Source organism: Bufo gargarizans, chromosome 1, assembly GCF_014858855.1.
Source record: "Bufo gargarizans isolate SCDJY-AF-19 chromosome 1, ASM1485885v1, whole genome shotgun sequence".
NCBI lineage: Eukaryota > Metazoa > Chordata > Amphibia > Anura > Bufonidae > Bufo > Bufo gargarizans.
The window spans coordinates 189,432,146-189,459,216 of NC_058080.1; the positions used below are offsets into that span (position 1 = coordinate 189,432,146).

The 27,071-nt window shown below is 43.6% G+C and overlaps 1 protein-coding gene across 5 annotated transcripts in view; it reads right to left on the reverse strand.

The window, feature by feature from the left end:
- The window catches only part of GAB1 (GRB2 associated binding protein 1), a 97,630-nt gene that overhangs the window by 42,769 nt on the left and 27,790 nt on the right, over window positions 1-27,071 (reverse strand). The window lies entirely within an intron of this gene.

Here is a 27,071-nt window from a genome sequence, read left to right on the forward strand (position 1 = left end):
GTGGTTTGGGGTGTATTTTTACATATACCCATGCTGGGTGAGCGAAATATCTCTGTAAATTGACAACTTTGTATAATTTTTTTTTTAAACTTGTCATTTACAGAGATATTTCTCACATGTAAAAATACACCCCAAAACACATTGCCCTACTTCTCCCGAGTACGGCGATACCACATGTGTGACACTTTCTTGCAGCCTAAGTGCGCAAAGGGGCCCAAATTCCAATGAGTACCTTTAGAATTTCACAGGGCATTTTTACGCATTTGGATTCCAAACTACTTCTCACGCTTTACGGCCCCTAAAATTCAAGGGCAGTATAAATACCCCACATGTGCCCCTATTTTGGAAAGAAGATACCCCAAGGTATTCCGTGAGGGGTATGGCGAGTTCATGTAAAATTTTATTTTTTGTCACAAGTTAGTGGAATATGAGACGTTGTAAGAAAAAAAAAAATAATAATTACATTTCCGCTAACTTGTGACAAAAAATAAAAACTTCCATGAACTCACTATGCCCATTAGTGAATACCTCAGGGTGTCTACTTTCCGAAATGGAGTCATTTGTGGGGTGTTTCTATACTGTTTGGGCATTGTAGAACCTCAGGAAACATGACAAGTGCATAAATTAATTTTTTTGCACCATAGTTTGTAAACACTATAACTTTTACCCAAACCAATATATACACTTATTGCATTTTTTTTTTTTTAAGCAAAGACATGTAGAACAATAAATTTAGAGAAAATTTTATATAGAAATGTAGTTTTATTTCAAAAATTTTACAACAGAAAGTGAAAAATGTCATTTTTTTGCAAAACTTTGTCATTTTCAAATAATATTAAAAAAAAGTAAAAATGTCTACAGCAATGAAATACCACCAAATGAAAGCTCCATTAGTGAGAAGAAAAGGAGGTAAAATTCATATGGGTGGTAAGTTGTATGACCGAGCAATAAACCGTGAAAGTAGTGTAGTGCAGAATTGTAAAAAGTCATCTGGTCATTAACCACTTCAGCCCCGCTAGGTGAAACCCCCTTCATGACCAGAGCACTTTTTACACTTCGGCACTACACTACTTTCACCGTTTATCGCTCGGTCATGCAACTTACCACCCAAATGAATTTTACCTCCTTTTCTTCTCACTAATGGAGCTTTCATTTGGTGGTATTTTATTGCTGCTGACATTTTTACTTTTTTTGTTATTAATCAAAATGTAACGATTTTTTTGCAAAAAAATGACATTTTTCACTTTCAGCTGTGAAATTTTGCAAAAAAAAACGACATCCATATATAAATTTTTCGCTAAATTTATAGTTCTACATGTCTTTGATAAAAAAAAAATGTTTGGGCAAAAAAAAAATGGTTTGGGTAAAAGTTATAGCATTTACAAACTATGGTACAAAAATTTGAATTTCCGCTTTTTGAAACGGCTCTGACTTTCTGAGCACCTGTCATGTTTCCTGAGGTTCTACAATGCCCAAACAGTAGAAAACCCCCACAAATGACCCCATTTCGGAAAGTAGACACCCTAAGGTATTCGCTGATGGGCATAGTGAGTTCATAGAACTTTTTATTTTTTGTCACAAGTTAGCGGAAAATGATGATGATTTTTATTTTTTATTTTTTTCTTACAAAGTCTCATATTCCACTAACTTGCGACAAAAAATAAAAAATTCTAGGAACTCACCATGCCCCTCACAGAATACCTTGGGGTGTCTTCTTTCCAAAATGGGGTCACTTGTGGGGTAGTTATACTGCCCTGGCAATTTAGGGGCCCAAATGTGTGAGAAGTACCTTGCAATCAAAATGTGTAAAAAATGACCGGTGAAATCCAAAAGGTGCACTTTGGAATATGCGCCCCTTTGCCCACCTTGGCAGCAAAAAAGTGTGACACATCTGGTATCGCCGTACTCAGGAGAAGTTGGGCAATGTGTTTTGGGGTGTCATTTTACATATACCCATGCTGGGTGAGAAAAATATCTTGGTCAAATGCCAACTTTGTATAAAAAAATGGGAAAAGTTGTCTTTTGCCAAGATATTTCTCTCACCCAGCATGGGTATATGTAAAATGACACCCCAAAACACATTCCCCAACTTCTCCTGAGTACGGCGATACCAGATGTGTCACACTTTTTTGCAGCCAAGGTGGGCAAAGGGGCGCATATTCCAAAGTGCACCTTTCAGATTTTGCAGGCCATTTTTTACACATTTTGATTGCAAAGTTCTTCTCACACATTTGGGCCCCTAAATTGCCAGGGCAGTATAACTACGCCACAAGTGACCCCATTTTGGAAAGAAGACACCCCAAGGTATTCCGTGAGGGGCATGGCGAGTTCCTAGAATTTTTTATTTTTTGTCACAAGTTAGCGGAAAATGATGATTTTTTTTTTTTCTCTTTTTTCCTTACAAAGTCTCATATTTCACTAACTTGCGACAAAAAATAAAAAATTCTAGGAACTCGCCATGCCCCTCACGGAATACCTTGGGGTGTCTTCTTTCCAAAATGGGGTCACTTGTGGCGTAGTTATACTGCCCTGGCAATTTAGGGGCCCATATGTGTGAGAAGTACTTTGCAATCAAAATCTGTAAAAAATGACCGGTGAAATCCGAAAGGTGCACTTTGGAATATGTGCCCCTTTGCCCACCTTGGCATCAAAAAAAGTGTCACACATCTGGTATCGCCGTACTCAGGAGAAGTTGGGGAATGTGTTTTGGGGTGTCATTTTACATATACCCATGCTGGGTGAGAGAAATATCTTGGCAAAGGACAACTTTTCCCATTTTTTTATACAAAGTTGGCATTTGACCAAGATATTTTTCTCACCCAGCATGGGTATATGTAAAATGACACCCCAAAACACATTGCCCAACTTCTCCTGAGTACGGCGATACCAGATGTGTCACACTTTTTTGCTGCCAAGGTGGGCAAAGGGGCACATATTCCAAAGTGCACCTTTCGGATTTTGCAGGGCATTTTTTACACATTTTGATTGCAAAGTTCTTCTCACACATTTGGGCCCCTAAATTGCCAGGGCAGTATAACTACCCCACAAGTGACCCCATTTTGGAAAGAAGACACCCCAAGGTATTCCGTGAGGGGCATGGTGAGTTCCTAGAATTTTTAATTTTTTGTCGCAAGTTAGTGGAATATGAGACTTTGTAAGGAAAAAAGAAAAAAAAAGAAAAATCATCATTTTCCGCTAAATTGTGACAAAAAATAAAAAATTCTAGGAACTCGCCGTGCCCCCCACGGAATACCTTGGGGTGTCTTCTTTCCAAAATGGGGTCACTTGTGGCGTAGTTATACTGCCCTGGCAATTTAGGGGCCCAAATGTGTAAGAAGTACCTTGCAATCAAAATGTGTAAAAAATGGCCTGCGAAATCCGAAAGGTGCCCCTTTGCCCACCTTGGCTGCAAAAAAGTGTCACACATGTGGTATCGCCGTACTCAGGAGAAGTTGGGCAATGTGTTTTGGGGGGTCATTTTACATATACCCATGCTGGGTGAGAGAAATATCTTGGCAAAAGACAACTTTTCCCATTTTTTTATACAAAGTTGGCATTTGACCAAGATATTTTTCTCACCCAGCATGGGTATATGTAAAATGACACCCCAAAACACATTCCCCAACTTCTCCTGAGTACGGCGATACCACATGTGTGACACTTTTTTGCAGCCTAGATGCGCAAAGGGGCCCAAATTCCTTTTAGGAGGGCATTTTTAGACATTTGGATCCCAGACTTCTTCTCATGCTTTAGGGCCCCTAAAAAGCCAGGGCAGTATAAATACCCCACATGTGACCCCACTTTGGAAAGAAGACACCCCAAGGTATTCAATGAGGGGCCTGGCGAGTTCCTAGAATTTATTTTTTTTTTGCATAAGTTAGCGGATATTGATTTTTTTTGTTTATTTCTCACAAAGTCTCACTTTCCGCTAACTTAGGACAAAAATTTCAATCTTTCATGGACTCAATATGCCCCTCACGGAATATCTTGGGGTGTCTTCTTTCCGAAATGGGGGTCACATGTGGGGTATTTATACTGCCCTGGCTTTTTAGGGGCCCTAAAGCGTGAGAAGAAGTCTGGAATATAAATGTCTAAAAATGTTTACGCATTTGGATTCCGTGAGGGGTATGGTGCGTCCATGTGAGATTTTATTTTTTGACACAAGTTAGTGGAATATGAGACTTAGTAAGAAAAAACAAAAACAAAAACAAACAAAAAATTTCCGCTAACTTGGGCCAAAAAAAATGGCTGAATTGGAGCCTTACCAGGGGGGGGGGGGGGGAGTGATCAATGACAGGGGGGTGATCAATGACAGGGGGGTGATCACCCATATAGACTCCCTGAACACCCCCCTGTCATTGATCACCCCCCCTGTAAGGCTCCATTCAGACATCCGCATGATTTTTTACGGATCCATGGATACATGGATCGGATCCACAGAACGCATGCGGACGTCTGAATGGAGCCTTACAGGGGGGTGATCAATGACAGGGGGTGATCAGGGTAATCACCCCCCTGTCACTGACCACCCCCCCTGTAAGGCTCCATTCAGACATCCGCATGATTTTTTACGGATCCATGGATACATGGATCGGATCCACAAAATGCATGCGGACGTCTGAATGGAGCCTTACAGGGGGGTTATCAATGACAGGGGGTGATCAGGGTAATCAGGGTGATCACCCCCCTGTCACTGATCACCCCCCCTGTAAGGCTCCATTCAGACATCCGCATGATTTTTTACGGATCCATGGATACATGGATCGGATCCACAGAACGCATGCGGACGTCTGAATGGAGCCTTACAGGGGGGTTATCAATGACAGGGGGTGATCAGGGTAATCAGGGTGATCACCCCCCTGTCACTGATCACCCCCCCTGTAAGGCTCCATTCAGACATCCGCATGATTTTTTACGGATCCATGGATACATGGATCGGATCCACAAAATGCATGCGGACGTCTGAATGGAGCCTTACAGGGGGGTTATCAATGACAGGGGGTGATCAGGGTAATCAGGGTGATCACCCCCCTGTCACTGATCACCCCCCCTGTAAGGCTCCATTCAGACATCCGCATGATTTTTTACGGATCCATGGATACATGGATCGGATCCACAAAATGCATGCGGACGTCTGAATGGAGCCTTACAGGGGGGTTATCAATGACAGGGGGTGATCAGGGAGTGTATATGGGTGATCACCCGCCTGTCATTGATCACCCCCTGTAAGGCTCCATTCAGACGTCCGCATGTGTTTTGCGGATCCGATCCATGTATCCGTAAAAATCATGCGGACGTCTGAATGGTGCCTTACACGGGGGTGATCAATGACGGGGGTGATCAATGACAGGGGGTGATCAGGGAGTGTATATGGGTGATCACCCGCCTGTCATTGATCACCCCCCTGTAAGGCTCCATTCAGACGTCCGCATGATTTTTACGGATACATGGATCGGATCCGTAAAAATCATGCGGACGTCTGAACGGAGCCTGACAGGGGGGTGATCAATGACAGGGCGGTGATCAATGACAGGGGGGTGATCAGGGAGTTTATATGGGGTGATCATGGGTGATCAGGGGTTTATAAGGGGTTAATAAGTGACGGGGGGGGGGGTGGGGGGGTGTAGTGTAGTGTAGTGTGGTGTTTGGTGCGACTGTACTGACCTACCTGAGTCCTCTGGTGGTCGATCCTAACAAAAGGGACCACCAGAGGACCAGGTAGGAGGTATATTAGACGCTGTTATGAAAACAGCGTCTAATATACCTGTTAGGGGTTAAAAAATTCGGATCTCCAGCCTGCCAGCGAGCGATCGCCGCTGGCAGGCTGGAGATCCACTCGCTTACCTTCCGTTCCTGTGAGCGCGCGCGCCTGTGTGCGCGCGTTCACAGGAAATCCCGGCCCTCGCGAGATGACGCGTATATGCGTCGTCGTGCGCAGGGCTGCCACCTCCGGACCGCACATCTGCGTTAGGCGGTCCGGAGGTGGTTAAGGGGGGTTAAGCTAGGGGAGCTGAGGTGGTTAAAAGGGGTTGTCAGGGTTCAGAGCTGAACCTGGACATGCGCTTATTTTCACCCAGGCAGCACCCCTGAGGCTAGCATCTCCCTTGCCCTGCACTAGATCGCGCAGGGCACGGGCTCTTGCTTATCATAACACACTACCGGGTGGAAGCAGCGTGTTCGGTGACGTTACCTGCTCTTTGGGCGGGTGACATCACCGGGCTTCCTGGCAGCCCCATGGAGAGCCCGATTCTTCAATGGAACTCCGGAAAATGCCTTTGCCCTGCGCAATTTAGCGCAGGGCAAAGAAGAGCATTGGAGCATGAACTGCTCAGATGCTCAAGTCAGGGGGGCTGTCTGGGTGATAATCGGGGTATACAGGTCCTTCTCAAAAAATTAGCATAATGTGATAAAGTTCAGTATTTTCTGTAATGTACTGATAAACATTAGACTTTCATATATTTTAGATTCATTACACACCAACTGAAGTAGTTCAAGCCTTTTATTGTTTTAATATTGATGATTTTGTCATACAGCTCATGAAAACCCAAAATTCCTATCTCAAAAAATTAGCATATCATGAAAAGGTTCTCTAAATGAGCTATTAACCTAATCATCTGAATCAACTAATTAACTCTAAACACCTGCAAAAGATTCCTGAGGCTTTTAAAAACTCCCAGCCTGGTTCATTACTCAAAACCGCAATCATGGGTAAGACTGCCGACCTGACTGCTGTCCAGAAGGCCATCATTGAAACCCTCAAGCAAGAGGGTAGGACACAGAAAGAAATTTCTGAATGAATAGGCTGTTCCCAGAGTGCTGTATCAAGGCACCTCAGTGGGAAGTCTGTGGAAAGGAAAAAGTGTGGCAGAAAACGCTGCACAACGAGAAGAGGTGACCGGACCCTGAGGAAGATTGTGGAGAAGGACCGATTCCAGAACTTGGGGGACCTGCGGAAGCAGTGGACTGAGTCTGGAGTAGAAACATCCAGAGCCACCGTGTACAGGCGTGTGCAGGAAATAGGCTACAGGTGCCGCATTCCCCAGGTCAAGCCACTTTTGAACCAGAAACAGCGGCAGAAGCGCCTGACCTGGGCTACAGAGAAGCAGCACTGGACTGTTGCATGTCATTCGGAAATCAAGGTGCCAGAATCTGGAGGAAGACTGGGGAGAGGGAAATGCCAAAATGCCTGAAGTCCAGTGTCAAGTACCCACAGTCAGTGATGGTCTGGGGTGCCATGTCAGCTGCTGGTGTTGGTCCACTGTGTTTTATCAAGGGCAGGGTCAATGCAGCTAGCTATCAGGAGATTTTGGAGCACTTCATGCTTCCATCTGCTGAAAAGCTTTATGGAGATGAAGATTTCATTTTTCAGCACGACCTGGCACCTGCTCACAGTGCCAAAACCACTGGTAAATGGTTTACTGACCATGGTATTACTGTGCTCAATTGGCCTGCCAACTCTCCTGACCTGAACCCCATAGAGAATCTGTGGGATATTGGGAAGAGAAAGTTGAGAGACGCAAGACCCAACACTCTGGATGAGCTTAAGGCCGCTATCGAAGCATCCTGGGCCTCCATAACACCTCAGCAGTGCCACAGGCTGATTGCCTCTATGCCACGCCGCATTGAAGCAGTCATTTCTGCAAAAGGATTCCCGACCAAGTATTGAGTGATAACTGAACATAATTATTTGAAGGTTGACTTTTTTTGTATTAAAAACACTTTTCTTTTATTGGTCGGATGAAATATGCTAATTTTTTTAGATAGGAATTTGGGGTTTTCATGAGCTGTATGCCAAAATCATCAATATTAAAACAATAAAAAGCTTGAACTGCTTCAGTTGGTGTGTAATGAATCTAAAATATATGAAAGTCTAATGTGTATCAGTACATTACAGAAAATAATGAACTTTATCACAATATGCTAATATTTTGAGAAGGACCTGTATGTCCAGGTTCAGCTCTGAACCTGTACAACTCCTTAAGGACACAGCCCTATTTCACCTTAAGGACCAGGCCATTTTTTGCAAATCTGACCAGTGTCAACTTTAAAACGCTTTGACTTATCCAGGCCATTCTGACACTGGTAAAATTAAGTAAAAAAAAAAAAAACAAAACATTTTTATTTATAAAAAATACCAAAAAAAAAAAAAGGAAAAATTGCAAATTTCCAAGTTTCAATTTCTCTACTTCTATAATACATAGTAATACTTTCAAAAATAGTTATTACTTTACATTCCCCATATGTCTACTTAATGCTTGAATCATTTTGGGAATGATATTTTATTTTTTGGGGATGTTACAAGGCTAAGTAGTTTAGAAGCAAATCTTGAAATTTTTCAGAAATTTTCAAAAACCCAATTTTTAGGGACCAGTTCAGGTCTGAAGTCACTTTGCAAGGCTTACATAATAGAAACCACCCAAAAATGACCTCATTCTATAAACTACACCCCTCAAGGTATTCAAAACTGATTTTACAAACTTTGTTAACCCTTTAGGTGTTCCACAAGAATTAATGGAAAATAGAGATACAATTTCAAAATTTCACTTTTCTGGGAGATTTTCCATTTTAAGAATTTGTTTTCCGGTTACAAAACAAGGGTTAACAGACAAACCAAACTCAATATTTATGGCCTTGATTCTGTAGTTTACAGAAACACCCCATATGTGGTCGTAAACCGCTGTACGGGCACACGGCAGGGCACAGAAGGAAAGGAATGCCATATGGTTTTTGGAAGGCAGGTTTTGATGGACTGTTTTTTTTTTGACACCATGTCCCATTTGAAGCCCCCCTGATGCACCCCTAGAGTAGAAACTCCAAAAAAGTGGCCCCATTTTAGAAACTACGGGATAGGGTGGCATTATTGTTGGTACTAGTTTAGGGTACATATGATTTTTGGTTGCTCTATATTACACTTTTTGTGAGGCAAGATAACGAGAAATAGCTGTTTTGGCACAGTTATTTTTTGTTATTTACAACATTCATCTGACAGGTTAGATCATGTGATATTTTTATAGACCAGGTTGTCACAGATGCGGCGATACCTAATATGTATACTTTATTTATTTGGCCCCTTTCACACGGGCGAGTTTTCCGTGCGGGTGCGATGCGTGCGGTGAACGTATTACACCCGCACTGAATCCTGACCCATTCATTTCTATGGGGCTGTGCACATGAGCGGTGATTTTCACGCATCACTTGTGCGTTGAGTGAAAAATCGCAGCATGCTCTATATTGTCCGATTTTCACGCGGCGCAGGCCCCATAGAAGTGAATGGGAAGCGTGAAAATCGCATAGCATCCGCAAGCAAGTATGGATGCGGTGCGATTTTCACCAGGATTTTGGGTATAGAGCTGAGGACATGGGTTGCTAGATCACCGCTAGCACATCCGCAATACCCAGTCCCCATAGCTCTGTGTGCTTTTATTGTGTAAAAAAAACTATTTGATACATATGCAAATTAACCCGAGGTGAGTCCTGTACATGACATGAGTCAGGGACAGGACTCATCTCGGGTTAATTTGCATATGTATCAAATCGTTTTTTTTCCACAATAAAAGCACACAGAGCTATGGGGACTGGGTATTGCAGATGTGCTAGCGGCCATCTAGCAGCCCATGTCCTCAGCTCTATACAAAAAATCCCGGTGACAGGTTCCCTTTAAAGACTGATCAGTTCTGAGCAGATGCAGACGGCTGTATTATCTGAACGGATCAGTCCATGACGGATCCACACAAAACGTGAGTGAAAGTAGCCTTAAGAATTTGCCATCCTTTTTTTATGTACAGAGATGACATGCTGTAGTAGCACCCTTTGGATTTTCTGTCTTTTCCATAAGACCAGGAACTGATGGACTCCTTATCTCTGCTCTTTGACCTTCTAAACACTCATAGCTCAGTTCTTATCTTTACTGATAAGAATGTGGCTTAAATAAGCTTTTATGACCTCTCAGTAGTTTAGAGATAAGATTTATTAGATGACTGGCACAAAGTGAAAGTACCAGTCACACAGCTAGAAAAACTGTTAACTCTTTGTGACAGAACGGCTCAATATTTTTAATAAAGGGCAATTGAAAAAATGATTTTCAGATAAAAATGAGTAACATGCAATAATAAAAAAAAAAAAAAATGCCTCTGAAGGTGTGCATAGCCTTTAAGGAGTGTCATAACTTTCTTTTTTACTGATATGAATACCGGTAAATTTGCATTATAATTTTTTTTTTGTGCTGTTTGAGGCTACTTGCAATCCACTGCTTAATTTCATGCACAGTTTCAGCCCCCTGATCTATGGAGGCCATGGTCTCTTCATATTTGCAACAGAGCCAGTTTGATGTCATTTCCGAACCAGACTCTAAATACAATATTTAGCTGGTGGTTTTCTTCCTGGCTGATTGTCAGCAAAATCGTCTTGCGCTTCGCACATCCTTGCCTTCCACAATCACTATTCTCTGTGGTCATTAAGAGGTTAAACTGCAGGTTCCAGCATGTAACAGTTGGAGATTCAGAGGTAGTAGGTCAGGGATAATGTATTCCTCTGTTCCCAAGGCTAAATACAGTGACATCAGAGGAATGTAGGACTCTTATTATAAAATAATAACACTATGTTTGAAAGCACATGGATGAGCCAAGAAAATGATACCACAAGGGTCTATATGTGCAGTTTTTTTTTTAAACTTCAGTCCCTATGTAGGTCAATAAGTCTCCAAAACTACAAACAAACCATAGGTATAGTCTGATCCTACTCCTAGTCATGAGCTACTCGCTACCACCTGCTTGCTTTTTGCTAAGCTACCAATGACAGAAGAAATACATGTGATGGAGCATGCATTTCAGATGCAAAAGAGGAAAAGAACTGGTTCCGTAAGTGACCATGCCCATTCAGCGTTTCTACCTCATACACTTATGGCATAACAACAGGGTAAATCTGGGATCCTTACCGATCACATAGGTGGAACCCACACCTCTAAGGAGGGACAGATAAAGGGGCGGACTGGGAACTTAAAGTGGCCCAAAAGCGTTCACTCTACGGTGGTCGTCAATAGCTACCATTTTCCAAAGGAGCTCTCAAAAATTAAAGTTGGAATCTGGTTGCTATGGGCAACTAAGCAAGTTTTGATAAATCTACCTCTATAGGCGTTTGCTTGACTTTTTCTCTAGTGCCCATGACTAATGGAGAGGGGCCAAATTCTCCATTTTGCTGTAATGGCAAAAAGCAAAAGAATATTTGGGAAATTGAAGTGATGAGCCCCATTCTCCCGATAGTTCTCTCCTCTAGGACCTTTTTATAGGTATCCATTTAAAAATAAATAAAAACCACTCGTCAAATGCTTGAGGCCTTGGTGCAGTTTTGACACATCCTTGTCAAGTGCTTCAATCTACAGCGGGCTCCATTAATTGAATAGGACAGCACCATTTACTCGGTCTTCATTGTTAATGTACGTGCAACATCGGCAAAACCGCACAGCCATTACAATGCAGACCGACTAGATTCCGAGATACAAATTACTTATTTAAAGGGGCTCTGCAGTTTGTTTAAACTGATGATCTATCCTCTGGATAAATCATCAGCATCTGATCGGCGGGGGTCAGATACCCAGGACCCGCGCCGATCAACTGTTAGAGAAGGCAGCGGCGCTCCAGTAGCGCCGCAGCCTTCTTGCCGTTTACCGCCGGCCCAGTGACGTCACGACTAGTATCAACTGGCCTGGGCGGGGCTTAGCTCTGTTCACTTGAATGGAGCTTAGCCCTGCCCAGGCCAGTTGATACTAGTCGTGATGTCAATGGGCCGGCGGTAAACAGCGAGAAGGCTGTGGCGCTGCTGGAGCGCCGCTGCCTTCTCAAACAGCTGATCGGCAGGGGGCCTGGGTGTCGGACCCCCGCCGATGAGATTCTGATGATCTATCCAGAGGAAAGATAATCAGTTTAAAAAAAAAATTAAAGGGGTTCTGCAGTTTATTTAAAGAGCCTTATTACGTAGGTAAACTAAATACAAAATTAGAGACAAGATTTGATATTTTATCCTATTAGGCTATAAAAACAAAAAAATAAGCTCATCCCATATAGTAATGCTCTAAAGCACATAGGATAGTCAGATGCTGTGTGCATATGTACCTGTATAGACCGAGTCCGACGGACTCTACTGATGAATGTGTGTCACGATACTAAAAGTTCAGTGGCTTTCAGATTCCTTTGCTCAAAAAAAAAAAAAATGCTATCCCCATCACATAAGCATGTGTGACCAAAGAAACACACAGCAATCATCAACTAAAAGAGCAATAAAACGACAACAACAAGAAAACCTACCGCACAGCACAATATTGAAATACGGCAGAGTGAGAAATACAAAGCAAGGGTGGAGTCCATTCAATTGTCCCCTGTACCATCAGCTCCTGGTGTGTAATGCAGACACAGCTTCGACTCTTAGCAAAAGGAAGCTGGTGGAGGTCTTCAGTGGTAAAGCACCACGGCCACTCCGGCAACTAGGGAGTTAATGAGTGGACAGAAGAAAAGCAGCCTTCATCCACGCCACAGGACATTGGCAATGCTCATCCAAAACTCGCATTTGACACAGCAGCAGAGACAGCCTCATAGTCAACACTGCTCCTGAAAGCAAAGTGGCAGCACAGAGGGGACAGCAAATTACCTTTGTCTTCCCGGCAGAAAACCAAAATGATGCACAGGCTTGTGAGGGAAGAGAGTTTAAACATGCAGCGGAGGATCTCTTTCCTGTAAGCTTTCCATCTCCATGCAGTCCCCCATCCCTATAACCTTTGACCAACAGGAAGCAGACACAATGGAAGTGGAAATAACAGTGGCTGCAATCATCCAGCATGAGTTCATGCATGAGAGGTGGGGGGCTGCCTCCCTCTCGCAGCTGAGGGGTGAAGAAAGCGAAACCAGCGCTTCTCCCTAATAAATCTGCTTTAAAAACAGGTGACTGGGAGGTGAGAGCTAGAGCCTCATCACGGTCTGCTTCACAGACTGGCATTAAAAGGGAGGTCTAAGAGAAATATATATATACATTGCTTGAGAAAGGCTCACACATTGAGCCGAAACGTCGCTTGTCCCATATGGGTAATTAAAGTATTTTCATTTTTTTACTTGATGGAGTGCTGCCCTCTTTTGTCATTTTATCTATTTGGATTGGCTTTTATCCGTATCTGGGCCAGCTGCACCCACATTTTTCATTGACGGTGCTGCCACTGAATCTTTTCTCTGTATATGTATGTATGTATGTATGTGTATATATATATATACATACATATATATACACACACACACACACACACACAAATGGGGGGGGGGGGGGGGGAGATTTATAAAAAGTGGCACAAAATAGTTGCCTAGAGCAACCAATCAAGATTCCACCTTTCACCTCTGAAAAATGAAAGGTGGAATCTGATTGTTTGCTATGGGAAAATAAGCCAGTTTTTCGTTACACCAGTTTGGGGATTTTATATGCTAGACCAACACAAAGTAGCAAGTATGTGGGAAGTGAAACGAAAATGATGCATGGTTTTGGAAAGTGTAGAGCGCATTTGTATTCAACCCCACTGAATCAATACTTTGTAGGACCACCTTTCACTGCAGTTGCAGTCTTTTGGGGTATGTCTCGGTCAGAGTGAACGGACAAGAATAGGACACGTTCTATTTTTTGGCGGAACGGAAGTGCGGAACTAAATTACGGACTTTTGAATGGAGCCTAAATTACACACCGATGGACTCTATTTAATAATTAGGTGACTTCTGAAGGCAATTGGGCACACTGGATTTTATTTTGGGGGATCAGAGTAGAGAGGGCTGAATACAAACGGATGCCACACTTAGTTTTGACTGTAGATGCACAGACTACCGAAAGTGCACCCAATTTATGCCTCAGGAGGGAATCAAACACTGCCGTAAAACACTGGTCTTTGAAAATTACCCCCAAATACTTTTGGCAAGGGGAATGGTTAGACCCATTTGTCAATTTATACATACATTTTCAAATGGAATAAATGTGGAACAGCAGCATTCATAGTTGTAAGAAAAAATATCCTAAATTATTTAAAGAAAAATACATGCATCTGATGAAGCAGACAGGTCAAGGATGCCAGGAAAATATTAAAAGCGGTCATGGTCTGCCAAACTAAATTCCATTTACATGGCAGGAGACATTATGCATTTTTATTTGAACCAGCAGTCTTTAAAAGTTTCAAGAGAAAGGGGCACCACTATGAGAAATACACTACCAGAAAATACAAAAACCAACACCGAGTTTTCAACGGACCCATTGAAAGTCAATGGGTCCGCAGAAAATCACGAAAAACTGAACAACAGACACGGAATGAAACAATGGTCGTGTGAATGAGGCCTTACTGAGATACAGACTGCCATGCTGGCATGGTGACTGTCACACAGATGCTGCATATCCTTCTGTGGTATGTTTTTTCAAGTTCTTTCCACTTGAACCTGTAGCTCAGCCAAGGTGGTTGTTGGCTGCTGTGCATGGAAGACCTGTCACCCCATCCAGTCTGAGACACTCAATAGTAGAGAGATCTGGTGATCTGGCTGACCAGTGGAGCTGCTGGATACCGTGAGGAGCACATTGTGTAGTGTGGACAGTGTGTGGTCAAGGTTTCCTCCATATATACTAGACCGGAACAACCATGGTAGTGTTGGTCCTGTGTGCCTCTGCAGTATTCATGACTAGAGATGAGCGAACTTCTGTTTTAAGTTCGGCGTCTAAAGTTCGGGGGCGGGTTAGCGGAGAATCCCGATCTGGAACCGGATATGGATTCCGACTTCCGTTGTGGTCCGTGGTAGCGGAATCAATAATCGGCCATTATTGATTCCGCTACCACGGACCACAACGGAAGTCGGAATCCATATCCGGTTCCAGATCGGGATTCTCCGGTAACCCGCCCCCGAACTTTAGACGCCGAACTTAAAACAGAAGTTCGCTCATCTCTATTCATGACAGCTCTCCTGCAAACACTAGTGTGCAGATTCTGCCTTGGTACTAATGATGGCCGCATCAGAGTTTGCAGGAAGGCTGGAGAGCGCCATCGCGCAGAGACACACAAAAACCAACACCAGGGGCATATTCATCAAACTGGTGTAAAGGAAAACTGGATTAGTTGCTCAAAGCAACTAATCAGATTCCACCTTTCATTGGTTAACTAAGCCCGTTTTTCTTTACACCAGTCTGAAAAATCTTCCCTCAAGTGTCATGGTTGTGTGATACTATAGACTAAGCACCACTAGCAGTAAGGGTCCATTAACATGTCCGCAATTTTTTTCTGGATCCGTTCCGGATTTTGCAGACCCATTCATTTTCAACGGTGCCAGAACAGATTCTATGTGCTGTCCGCATCCGCATTTCCAGATCCGCACTTCTGTTCCCGAAAAAAATAGAACATGTCCTATTCTTGTCCGCGACTGCAGACGAGAAAAGGCATTTTCTATTATAGTGCCGGCCTATGTGCTAGTCCGCGAAATGCGCAACGCACATTGCCGATGTCAGTGTTTTGCGGATCTGCAATTTGCGAACCGCAAAACACCTACGGCCGTTTGAATGGACCCTTAATTTGACCGAACTGAAATGGTCCAGGTATAAAGTTTTCCAGGTGATCTTTTTCTCATTTTCTGGCAGTGTAGTAAAACTGTATAAATTCATTAACCCTTTCATGACCGGGCCCAAAAAAGGCCTGAATGTCCAGGCAACTTTTTGCGATTTTGTGCACGTTGTGGTTTAGTGACCGCAACTTTGTTTTTTTTTTACTTAACACTCAGGACTTATTAGAATGTTTTTTTAAGCGATTTTTCTTACCCCTTTTTTTAGGTTTAATTTGGAGGAAAACAACTAATTATTATTTAAAAGTATTTTGTTTAATTAGAGCTTTTTTATTTCTTAAATATTAAAACTGACAAAATTATTACAATGGGTTCCCTATTTTGTGACGATCGTTTTCATATGTAACATGTATAGGTTTCAGCGAACAGAGCCACTATGGTGACTGTTTCTGTTAGCAACTGCATTTTTTATTTTTACATATTTTTAAATAAATATTTTATATATATTTATTTTTTATTTATATATTTTTTTTACTTTTATTTTGATTTATTTTTAGCACATAATATGTCCCCCAGGAGGTCATTAAAAGACCTTGAAGCTCTGCTCCTGCCCCAGACATCCCCAGTGGTCACGTGACCGCCGGGACTAAGAGAAAGCGGCTCTGCCGCTTCCTGCTCTCCCCCCTCCCTGCACTCCTCCAGTGCTATCCTCCAGGCACAGGAAGCAGAAGCAGTAATAAACCGCTCCTGTCTTCTCTTCAGGGGCCCGCTGTCTCAAAGCCGGGACCTGACCTGCTTCTGCTAGATTGCAGGAGCTTTAAAGGGGTTGTCAGAGTTATGAAAAAAAATATATATATAGCACTGAAAATCTGATGGGCAGCAATAAATAACTATGCTAAGCAAGTTTCAGGCAAAACAAAAAAATAAAATCTATTTTCTCATTTCCCTGGTTCTCTTCTGGCCCTTTGTTTACAGGCAATAAAAACAAATCTCTGCCCCTCCCCCTGCACTGCTAAGGAAGTGGATACAAGAGCTGCCCTGAGTGACATGTCTGCCTGCTGGGAGACTCTGCAGCATGCTGTATGTGTAGGACTACAAGTCCCAGCTGTATAATGACACTACTAAGGGAGTGAATACAAGAGCTGCCCTGAGTGACATGTCTGCCTGCTGGGAGACTCTGCAGCATGCTGTATGTGTAGGACTACAAGTCCCAGCTGTATAATGACACTGCTAAGGGAGTGAACAAAAGTACTGCCCTGAGTTCTGGGAGAATCCGCAGCATCTTGTCAGTGTAGAACTACAGGTCCCAGTTGTATATTGACACTGCTAATACACACCGGATCTTCCCCCTACCTTCTTGCGCAATGCTCTCTCTAGTCTGTCAGCTCCTGTGCCCAGCATTGTCTCCTCACTGCTGCAGCTAGCCAGTCTGTGCAGCTGAAGGGGTTAAGGGGTTAAGAATCCTAGGAGAGAGCCAGCACAGTGACATCTCGTTTACAAAACGAACTTTATCAGAGCAGGGAGAGAAGCTGACATCAAAGGTCATGTGACCCTCAGTCAAATCTGATAAACCAGGCACTGAACATAAAGTGAGTTAATTGGAAAGCTGTTACATTTGCCTAGTTAGGAACATAGAAAGAACAAAAAAATAACTCGGACAACCCCTTTAATCCCAGCGCTGCAGCTAATGACTGGCCCGAAGTGGTGATGTTTCCCCAAGATGCACATCTCTGTTGGGTCTCTGAGGCCAATCAATGGCTGCAGTGGTGCACATGACCCTATTAGTGCAGAATGTTTATATGGGGGAACCAGAAGTCTGGTGAAGACAACGTCAAAGCTGCAAGAAGCAGATAAGTATGGCTCTTCTTCACAGATCAAGTTAGGGAGGGTGACATTTACAAGAAAAAAATAAAATCCTGGACAGCCACTTTAGGGCTTTTTAACACAAGGGATATGGATTGTGTTAGGATCTGTTCAGGGAAGAACTAATGGTTTAGCACGCAAGTTCAATTCGGTTTTTTTTCTCTGTTTTTCTGCGATTGCGCTCAGCAAGTTTTTTTTTTCTGCACAGATGCTATCAGTTTTTGATACATGTGAAGAAAAACTGAAGAACAACCTATATGTCCTAGCAAACATCAGTGAAAAAGAGAATGCATATGGATGCATTCAGTTTTTCGCGCAAGCAACCATTCTCTTCTATGGAGCCAGGGTTGCATAAAAACAACACAATATAGAACATACTGTGATTTTTCCTGAACGCAGCGACTGAAATTAATGGGTCAGGATTCAGTCTAGATGCTGTGTGTTCACTACACGTATCAGGACAGAAAACTCACTTGTGTGAAAGAGTCCTTAAAGTGTGTCATTTATGAGTGTCTTCTGGGCATTTTGGGGGTGGTCATGGAGGTCAGGGTGAGCATTGCCAAAGCGAGGATACATTCCCAGGATATGCTGACAATTATCCACATTGATGCCACATTCAAGTTACATTTAGGCCACGAGTGTGACGGATTGGCTCCGGGTGTGTTGCAATGCATTTTTTTAACTGAAGTCCTATTCACTTCCATGGGGCCAGGGCTGTGTAAAAAAAAAAAAAACACAAAAAAACCTGCAGAATATAAAACATGCTGCGTTTTTCACGCAACGCAGAACTGAGGCGTGAAAAAAAAAAAAACAATCACGTACACAGACATTGTAATGAATGGGTCAGGATTTAGTGCAGGTACGATGCATTCACGCCGCGCGGAAAACTCACTCATGTGAAAGGGGCCTTAGGGTCACACCACCCCTTTAAACAGGTTGCAGGTGACTAGAAAATCACTGCTGCTCTCTTCCCATAACAGCACCACAACTAATGATAGATTGTGTGTGGTAGTGTAGCTCTGACCCATTCACTTCATAGACCGGTGTGGTGCTGCTTCTGGAACAAGGTAGCCATGTTTTTCGATAAACTTTTAATTATGGATGTCAGAGATGGGTTATTCACGAGACTGAAAAATCTGAATACAGTCCCGGGGACTCTTGGGTTACTTGTCCCTTGCATAAGTTTCCACACAACTTTGCAGCGGTGTGTGCATATCGTTCTGATGTTAATATCAATTGTGCGAGCCTGGATTCAATCAGCTAATGAGATGAGGTAATCACTGTGCCGCTTCACCGGACTGCCTTGATGGTAAGCCATTACTTTACTCCCCAGACATCCTAATGCAGCCAATGCCATCTACTAATCTGTTTACAGCACTAGTGAGAGACAGTATTGCCTTCCTTGTGGACAGCTGCCAGAATAGAAAGAAAAGAACCATGATAACAGTCTATGGAGAAGTATTCAGATGCACTATAATACACCATCGATCCTATTTATCAGATGTCACAGATACTTGTCACCCCTGTAGTCATCGGTGTGCCCAGGCCCCAGAATCATATCTTTGACTTCAGGATCAAGGAAAGTTTTATCAATCCGAGCAACTTTCAGCCCTGGTAAGGCCTTGTTCACATCTCCGTTAGGAGATCCGGCAGGGTATTCAGTGCCTATTGATGGCAACGAGGTCCAGCGGTGATCCAGCAGCTTTTCAGAATAAGGCTAGGTCTACACGACGACATTTGTCGCGCAACAGATAGGGCGCAACATTTGTTGCACTAGTGTCGCGCAACAATTTTTATAATGGAAGTCTATGGTGTCGCACTGCGACATGCTGCGACTGCGACGCAACAGTCGCAGAAAAATCCATCTCGAATGGCGGATTTCGGCTGGATAAAAACCATTGCACGCAACAGTTATTTGTCCGCCTGACAGCCGACATTTGCACCAGATCAGTCAGCTGGATCTCCTTAAAGGGAACCTGTCATAAACTTTATGCTGCCCATACTAACGGCAGAATAAAGTAGAGACAGGTTAGTCGATTTCAGCGGTCTGTCATTTATAAGTTAAAAGTTAGTGGTTGCCGAGAACCAACATCACAATCATTGCAGACTGAGCCTGGAAAAGAGTGAATGAATAACCAGGACTCTTCTCGGGTAGATTTGACTCTTTCCAGGCCTGTGCTGCAAGGATTATGATGCTGGTTCTCGGCAACCACTTACTTTTAGCTCATGAGTGACACCGCTGAAATCAGCATTTTTGTCACTATTTTCACTCAGTGAGGTCAGCATAAGGCCTCATGCACACGACCGTTGTTGTGTCCCGTGTCCGTTGTTCCGTTTTCCGTGATTTTCAATGGGTCCATGAAAAACTCTGCTAATGCACCGTTTGTCATCCGTGTCAGTGATCAGTGTTTCCAGTCCGTGAAAAAAATATGACCTGTCCTGTTTTTTTCACGGACAACGGTTTGCGGACCCATTCAAGTCAATGGGTCCATGAAAAAACATGGAGGCACACAAGATTGTCGTCCGCGTCCACTTTTTTCCTATCATTTTGCATGGCAAACTTATTTTTTTTTACTTTCCTTCATGTCTGGAGATCCTCCAAAAATAAAGGAAGACACACGGAAACAAAAACGGACACGGAACAACGGAACCCCTTTTTGCGGACGTGTGCATGAGGCCTAAAGTTGATGACAGGTTCCCTTTAACGGACATGTGAACATAGCCTAAGGGCTCATTCAGATGGACGTAGTGTTTTGTGGTCTGCAAATTACTGATACCGGCCTGTGTGCGTTTCTGCAATTTGCACATGGCTGGCACTATGATAGAAATGCCTATTCTTGTCTGCAATTGCTTCCAACAGAATTGAAAGAATAAATGCTCCAGAACTCTCATTTTATGTGGGATATAATTAATTAGTAAAACAGACAGAAGAGGTAACAGGTCCTCAAAAGTTTTATTTCAGGGGAAAATTTTATAAAAAAATAGTCCCTAAAGCAGAGAGCAATGATTGGCTGAATGGGCCTTTCTGCCACTTCAAGCTAAAACAGGAAGAGGGGCAGAGGAATTTTTTTATTTTTTTTCTCAACAGTTTAAAGGGAGTCTTTCACTGAATATGACCATGCCAGACCACTGAGATCAGGTTCTCCATTACTTTCCCCAGATTACTATGGTACCTTTCATATTGCAGTCCATTGCCGATTTGCTTCAAAAAACACTTTTATACCATATGGTAATTAGGTTCTGAAGGTGCCCAGGGGCGGCATGTTTATGCGGCCGGTGCCCAGGCCCCTCGCTGCTTTGCTTACCAATCCCCTCCTCTTTCACCCCTCTGGCCCGCCCTTGTTTAATCTGATTACCTCCTTCTCTGTCTGAAATCCCACGTCCTCGCCGCTCCACACATTCCCGGCGCGTGCGCACTGCATTGCCCATTATGGGCAGAGGAACAGGGACTTTCAATGCGCATGCGCCAGCCTGCGCAACCCGAACCAGCCAGCGGAGGCATGGGATTTCAGACGGAGAGGAGGAAATCAGATTATACAAGGGTGGGCCAGAGGAGTGAAAGAGGAGGGGTTTGATAAGCAAAGCGCCATGTTATAATGGAAAATAATTAAATCTACGGAACCCGGAACCCAAAACCCAAACTTCAATGAAGAATTCCAGGTTCGGGTCTGGGTAACACATTCAGTTTTTTCTCACGCGCGTGCAAAACGCATGCACTCGCGCGGGGAAAAAAAAACCTGAACATCGTACCGCAGACGAAACTGACTGCAATTGTGTGCCTACTCGCGCGGGTTTCCCGCAATGCACCCTGAACGCCTCTGTGAAGGGGGCCTAAGTCTACATAGAAAAACTGAAGAAAAATAAATAAAGTACAGAATGCTATTTTACTCCTGCCAAATATATCCACTGTGCAAGCCATCTTTATGATTGACATGACGCACTCTAATGCCATTACAGATGCTTGAAAGGTTTTAACGTTCATTAAAATTGCATAAGGTTGAAAGATTCTCATCAGCCAAGAAGATAAAGTGCATTGAATATCAACCACAAGCGAAAACACAATGTATGCTGCCTTCTATCCAATGACTTGTGCACAGAAGCTATACAATGCCTCACAAAAGGTCACCTCATTAGGAGAAAATACATTGCCTGCTAACAACCATTACATTTCAGCTACCAACACTGAACATGACTGAGGGTTTCCAGGTATAAACAGATCCTACTATAACAAAGTACAAGGAACATCTAGGGGACACAATACCCCGGACCAACCTTTCCAACGCTCGTCACTACAGATTATAGAAAACCCCACAAGAACCCATAAATGATCTGTTATTCCACATCTGGGCTGAACAGACAGGACCAACCCTTGTCAAAAGGAGCAGTGTCTATTGCCACTTACTTGTATCTCTACAACTTCAAGAAAGATGGACCCCAGCAAGAGAAGTATCTCACTCAGAGTGGAGGCTTGTGTAAAGAAGCATACCGCCTGTGCAATGAACTAGCTTCACCCCAGAATATGCTGTATACTGAACATAAAAGACAAACCTGCTCGCCATGGTGCCTCTACGATCCAGCATCACGTCAGGCTGCAGGAGCTGCGCTCCACAATGGATGACTGACCTTGGTCAAAGTTAGTGGCTTCAACTACTGTATATTAATAAATCAAATGCAGCAATACACATGGGGCTACCAGGGCGTAAGAGGATTGGAGGAGTAGGAGACGTCTCCCTTGCAGAAAGATAATGCAGCCTCACTATTTTCTCTCCTCACATTTAATAGCGGGAGCATATTAGCCAAGGTTACTTAAATCCCTCACTATGCACTTAACATTGTTTCTTTTATTTATTGAAAAAAGAAAAAAAAAAAGAATAATATAAAAACAGCCTGCCAGCTGGCATTATCTAACAAGAACAATGAGTGGAAAGAGGTTTGCAGAGCCGTCACCTCTTCTGACTCGCCGGTTTCAGTGACTACTTTCCCCATGAGATGATAAAACTGGAGCACTTTTTCTCATAACTCTGTGTTTTGCCATTCCTCTGCTATTCAGTCTAAGGCTTCCTGCACACGACAGAGAAACAAAAAGGTCCGGTAAAAACGGATAAGGCTACTTTCACACTGGCGTTATGGCTTTCCGTTTGCAAGATCCGTTCAGGGCTCTCACAAGCGGTCCAAAACCGATCAATTTGCATCAGTTCAGTCTCCTGCAGCGATTTGGTGTCCATCTGATGAAACTGAGCCAAACGGATCCGTCCTGGCACACAATTTAAGACAATGGGGACGGATCCGTTTCCACTGACACAATCTGGCACACTAGAAAACGGATCCATCCTCCTAGGACTTTCAATGGTGTTCAAGACGGATCGGTCTTAGGCTGCTTTCACACTAGCGTTCGGGTTTCCGTTCGTGAGCTCCGTTTGAAGGAGCTCACGAGCGGACCCGAACGCAGCCGTCCAGCCCTGATGCAGTCTGAATGGAGGCGGATCCGCTCAGACTGCATCAGTCTGGCGGCGTTCAGCCTCCGCTCCGCTCGCCTCCGCACGGACAGGCGGACAGCTGAACGCTGCTTGCAGCGTTCGGGTGTCCGCCTGGCCGTGCGGAGGCGTGCGGATCCGTCCAGACTTACAATGTAAGTCAATGGGGACGGATCCGTTTGAAGATGCCACAATGTGGCTCAATCTTCAAGCGGATCCGTCCCCCATTGACTTTACATTGAAAGTCTGGACGGATCCGTCCCAGGCTATTTTCACACTTAGCTTTTTTTAGCTAATATAATGCAGACGGATCCGTTCTGAACGGAGCCTCCGTCTGCATTATTATGGGCGGATCCGTTCAGAACGGATCCGCCCGAACGCTAGTGTGAAAGTAGCCTCAGCTATGTTAGGCTACTTTCACACTAGCGTTCTGCTGTCCGCTCGTGAGCTCCGTTTGAAGGGGCTCACGAGCGGAGCAGAATGCTTCCGTCCAGCCCTGATGCAGTCTGAATGGAGCGGATCCGCTCAGACTGCATCAGTCTGGCGGCGTTCAGCCTCCGCTCCGCTCGCCTCCGCACGGCCAGGCGGACAGCTGAACGCTGCTTGCAGCGTTCAGCTGTCCGCCTGGCCGTGCGGATCCGTCCAGACTTACAATGTAAGTCAATGGGAACGGATCCGCTTGAAGATGACACCATATGGCTCAATCTTCAAGCGGATCCGTCCCCCATTGACTTTACATTGAAAGTCTGAACGGATCCGCTCAGGCTACTTTCGCACTTAGAAATTTTTCTAAGTTATTAATGCAGACGGATCCGTTCTGAACGGAGCCTCCGTCTGCATTAATATGATCGGATCCGTTCAGAACGGATCCGATCAAGCGCAAGTGTGAAAGTAGCCTTAAAGGTAATACAAATGGATCCGTTCTGAACGGATACAGACGGTTGTATTCTCTGAATGGATCCACACAAAACGCGAGTGTGAAAGTAGCCTAAACGGTCCATTTTTAACTGGCTTTTTTTTCACTGATGCCTTTTTTAAAACTGGATGTTAAAAACTGACCTATTAAATTTTATGGGGGCAGTCAGTGAAAAACGGACAAGATAGAACATGTTCTATTTTTTTATGTCTGTTATTAACTTGCTGTAAAAAAAACTGCTGTGTGAATAAGGCTCTATTCACATGTCCATATAATGGGTCCACATTCGTTCCCCGTGCAGACCCATACATTCTCTATGGCAGGCATGTCCAAACTGCGGCCCTCCAGCTGTTGCAAAACTACAACTCCCAGCATGCCCTAATAGCTGTAAGCTATCCAGGCATGCTGGGAGTTGTAGTTTTGCAACAGCTGGAGGGCCACAGTTCGGACATGCCTGCTCTATGGGGACTAAATGTATGTGTGCTCTCCGCATCTGCATTTCTAGAGTGCGCCCCCGATCTTCCGGTCCACGGCTCCGGAAAAAATAAAAATAAAACATCTCCTATTCTTGTCCGTTTTTTACAGTGCATGTAGCCTAAAAAATTTTGAATAAATTGCCAACTAAGTGTCACACCCCATTGACAGCTCAGCATCACTGATGAACAGTGTCAGTCTGTGTAAGGACGCAACATTTCTAAGCAGGATAACTAAAGAACAGCACAACTGCGTTAGGCTACTTTCACATTAGCATTTTTTGTGGATCCCTCATGGATCTGCAAAAACGTTTCCGTTACCATAATACAACCGCATGCATCCGTCACGAACTGATCCGGTTGCATTAGGTCTTATATAGCCAAGACAGATCCGTCCTAAACTCCCATTGAAAGTCAATGGGGGACGGATCCATTTCCTACTGTGTCAGCAGCGTTATTCTGTCCGCGATGGGAGTGCAACCAAACGGAATGGAATGCATTTTGGTGCATTCCGTTTCATTCAGTTTTGTCCCCATTGACAATGAATGGGGACAAAACAAATGTTTTCCTCCGCTATTGAGATCCTATGACGGATCTCAATAGCGGAATTGAAAACGCTAGTGTGAAAGTAGCCTTGGGAAATAAAAACGGTTATCCTGAAATATTAAAAGGGTCCTTACGTGAAAAATATTCCCTAGTTTTCAAACCAGCACCTGGATCTGAAAACTTATAATTGCATGTAACTCAAAATTTTGTACAGCCAGAGGTGCTCACTAAAATGTATCTGAACAGCTCCACCTGCCGTATGTTATTTTTCTTATTTCTCTGTCCACCTCACTGAGGTGGACACACATGCTCAGTTCCAGCCTTCCACTGCCTTTTGTGCTGTGACAGCTAGAGCAGAAGAGACATGCCCCCTGAACTGCAGCAGAAAGGCCATGCCCATGAACTGCCAGTTGGATATAAATCTAGCAGAGTAATGTGGAGATTTCTGGATCCATGTGAGGTACATGACTGGTTCTGGCTTTTTATTCTTTTAGAAAGTGATCGTCATGTACTGGATGATGTATAATTTTCATTATTTTATTTTTTTACACATTTAAGATGGGATAACCCTTTCAAATTATAGGGAATAGTCTAATTTACTAAAAAGAGAAAGAGGTTGGAAAAATGAATTGTTATTTTAGAAGATTTGACCTAAAATATCCATAAGAAACCATAGAAGTGAGGGTACCTTACTTATATGGGGGGGGGGGGGTCAGCACCATATTTGCCATTCTCAGTCTCGTATGCATTAATTCTGTCTCACACATTTTCCAACTATCTGGAATATCCATGTGAGATTACAAGAAATTCCTGTTTCCATGCCATTTTACAGAATTAATTGTTCGTACCATGAACGGATTGTACTTACACTGTGCCACCGCTGCAAAGAAGGCGGCACACAGGAAATTTTCAAGTGGAAGCAGCACTTGCACGAATGCTGCCTTCTCTTACAGCTGAGCTGTACCCTCGCCGATCTGCTAAGGGCATCAGTCACTAATTTATGTTGCACTGGGGGCAGATTGCCTTTAAGGGCTCATTCACATGAATGTATTTTGTGCTCCGTATACAGGCCGTTTTCTGCGTTCCGCATACGGTCCGTATACAGAACCATTCATTTCAATGGGTCTGCAAAAGATGTGGACAGCACTGTGTGCTGTCCGTATCCATTGCTCTGTACCGTGGCCCCGCAAAAAGTTTTGCGGACAAGAAAAGGCATTTCTATAATGGGCCTCCTGTTCCGTTCCGCAAATTGCGGAAGGCACACGGGCAGCATCCTTTTTTTGCCGGACTGGAAAAACCGGCACGGTCGTGTGAACAAGCCCTAAAGGAGTTTTCTGAGATTTTTAAACTGACTGGTGGGGGTCTGACACCCGGAACCCCCGCCTATCAGCTATCTAAGAAGGCACAGGCACTACTTGTGAGCACCGCAGCCTTCTCACAGCTTACCAAGCACAGTGCCGTACATTGTATAGCGGCTGTGATTGCTATCGCACTCAACCCCATTCATATATTGCACTGAGAAATGGCTTTTCTAAAAAATACAATGACTAGCAGCAATAAAGAAACGTGCCAACGTGCAGACCTCTAGCCACGGCCTTTTCATTCCCTTGTCTTTTCCCACAAGCGCATATCTAACATTAAATACATGACACACTACTAATTGTATGGAACAAGTAGGTGAATGTTTGCTCTTGGTAAATGTGAAGCAATTATGGCTCTTTATTCATCATACAATACCTGTGCTCTAGTGACAAGTAACCTAGAATAAGCCATCTAATGTTATAGGCAATATTATACACAATCCCTGAAAAATACATCTGTGGTCACTTAGCAGATGCTGGCAGCAAGGCCCATTATAACCTACTGTACTCAACCATTTTCTGCTTCTGCAAATCTAAATAAGATGCTCACAATGATCTTCAAGTGCAAACCAAAAAGGATCCTTATGTACCGTACATTATACATCAGTAACCCGATGAGAACTGGGGTTACCGCTATAAAGGAAAATTAGCTTATAGCCTATAGCCACCAACTAGGGATAAGGAAATCGACTTCGGATGAAACATCAGGTACCACTTGGAACCGAACCAGAGTTCGGGAAATGTTTTTTTACAGTAGAAATTGATTTATGAAGTTATTATGCAAAGTCTCGCGAGAGGGAGCCAATACATTATTAGAAGTATTAGAATAGGAGCCAATACATTCTAATACTGTACGGAGATCCTGCGCTGTACAGTATATAAACAAA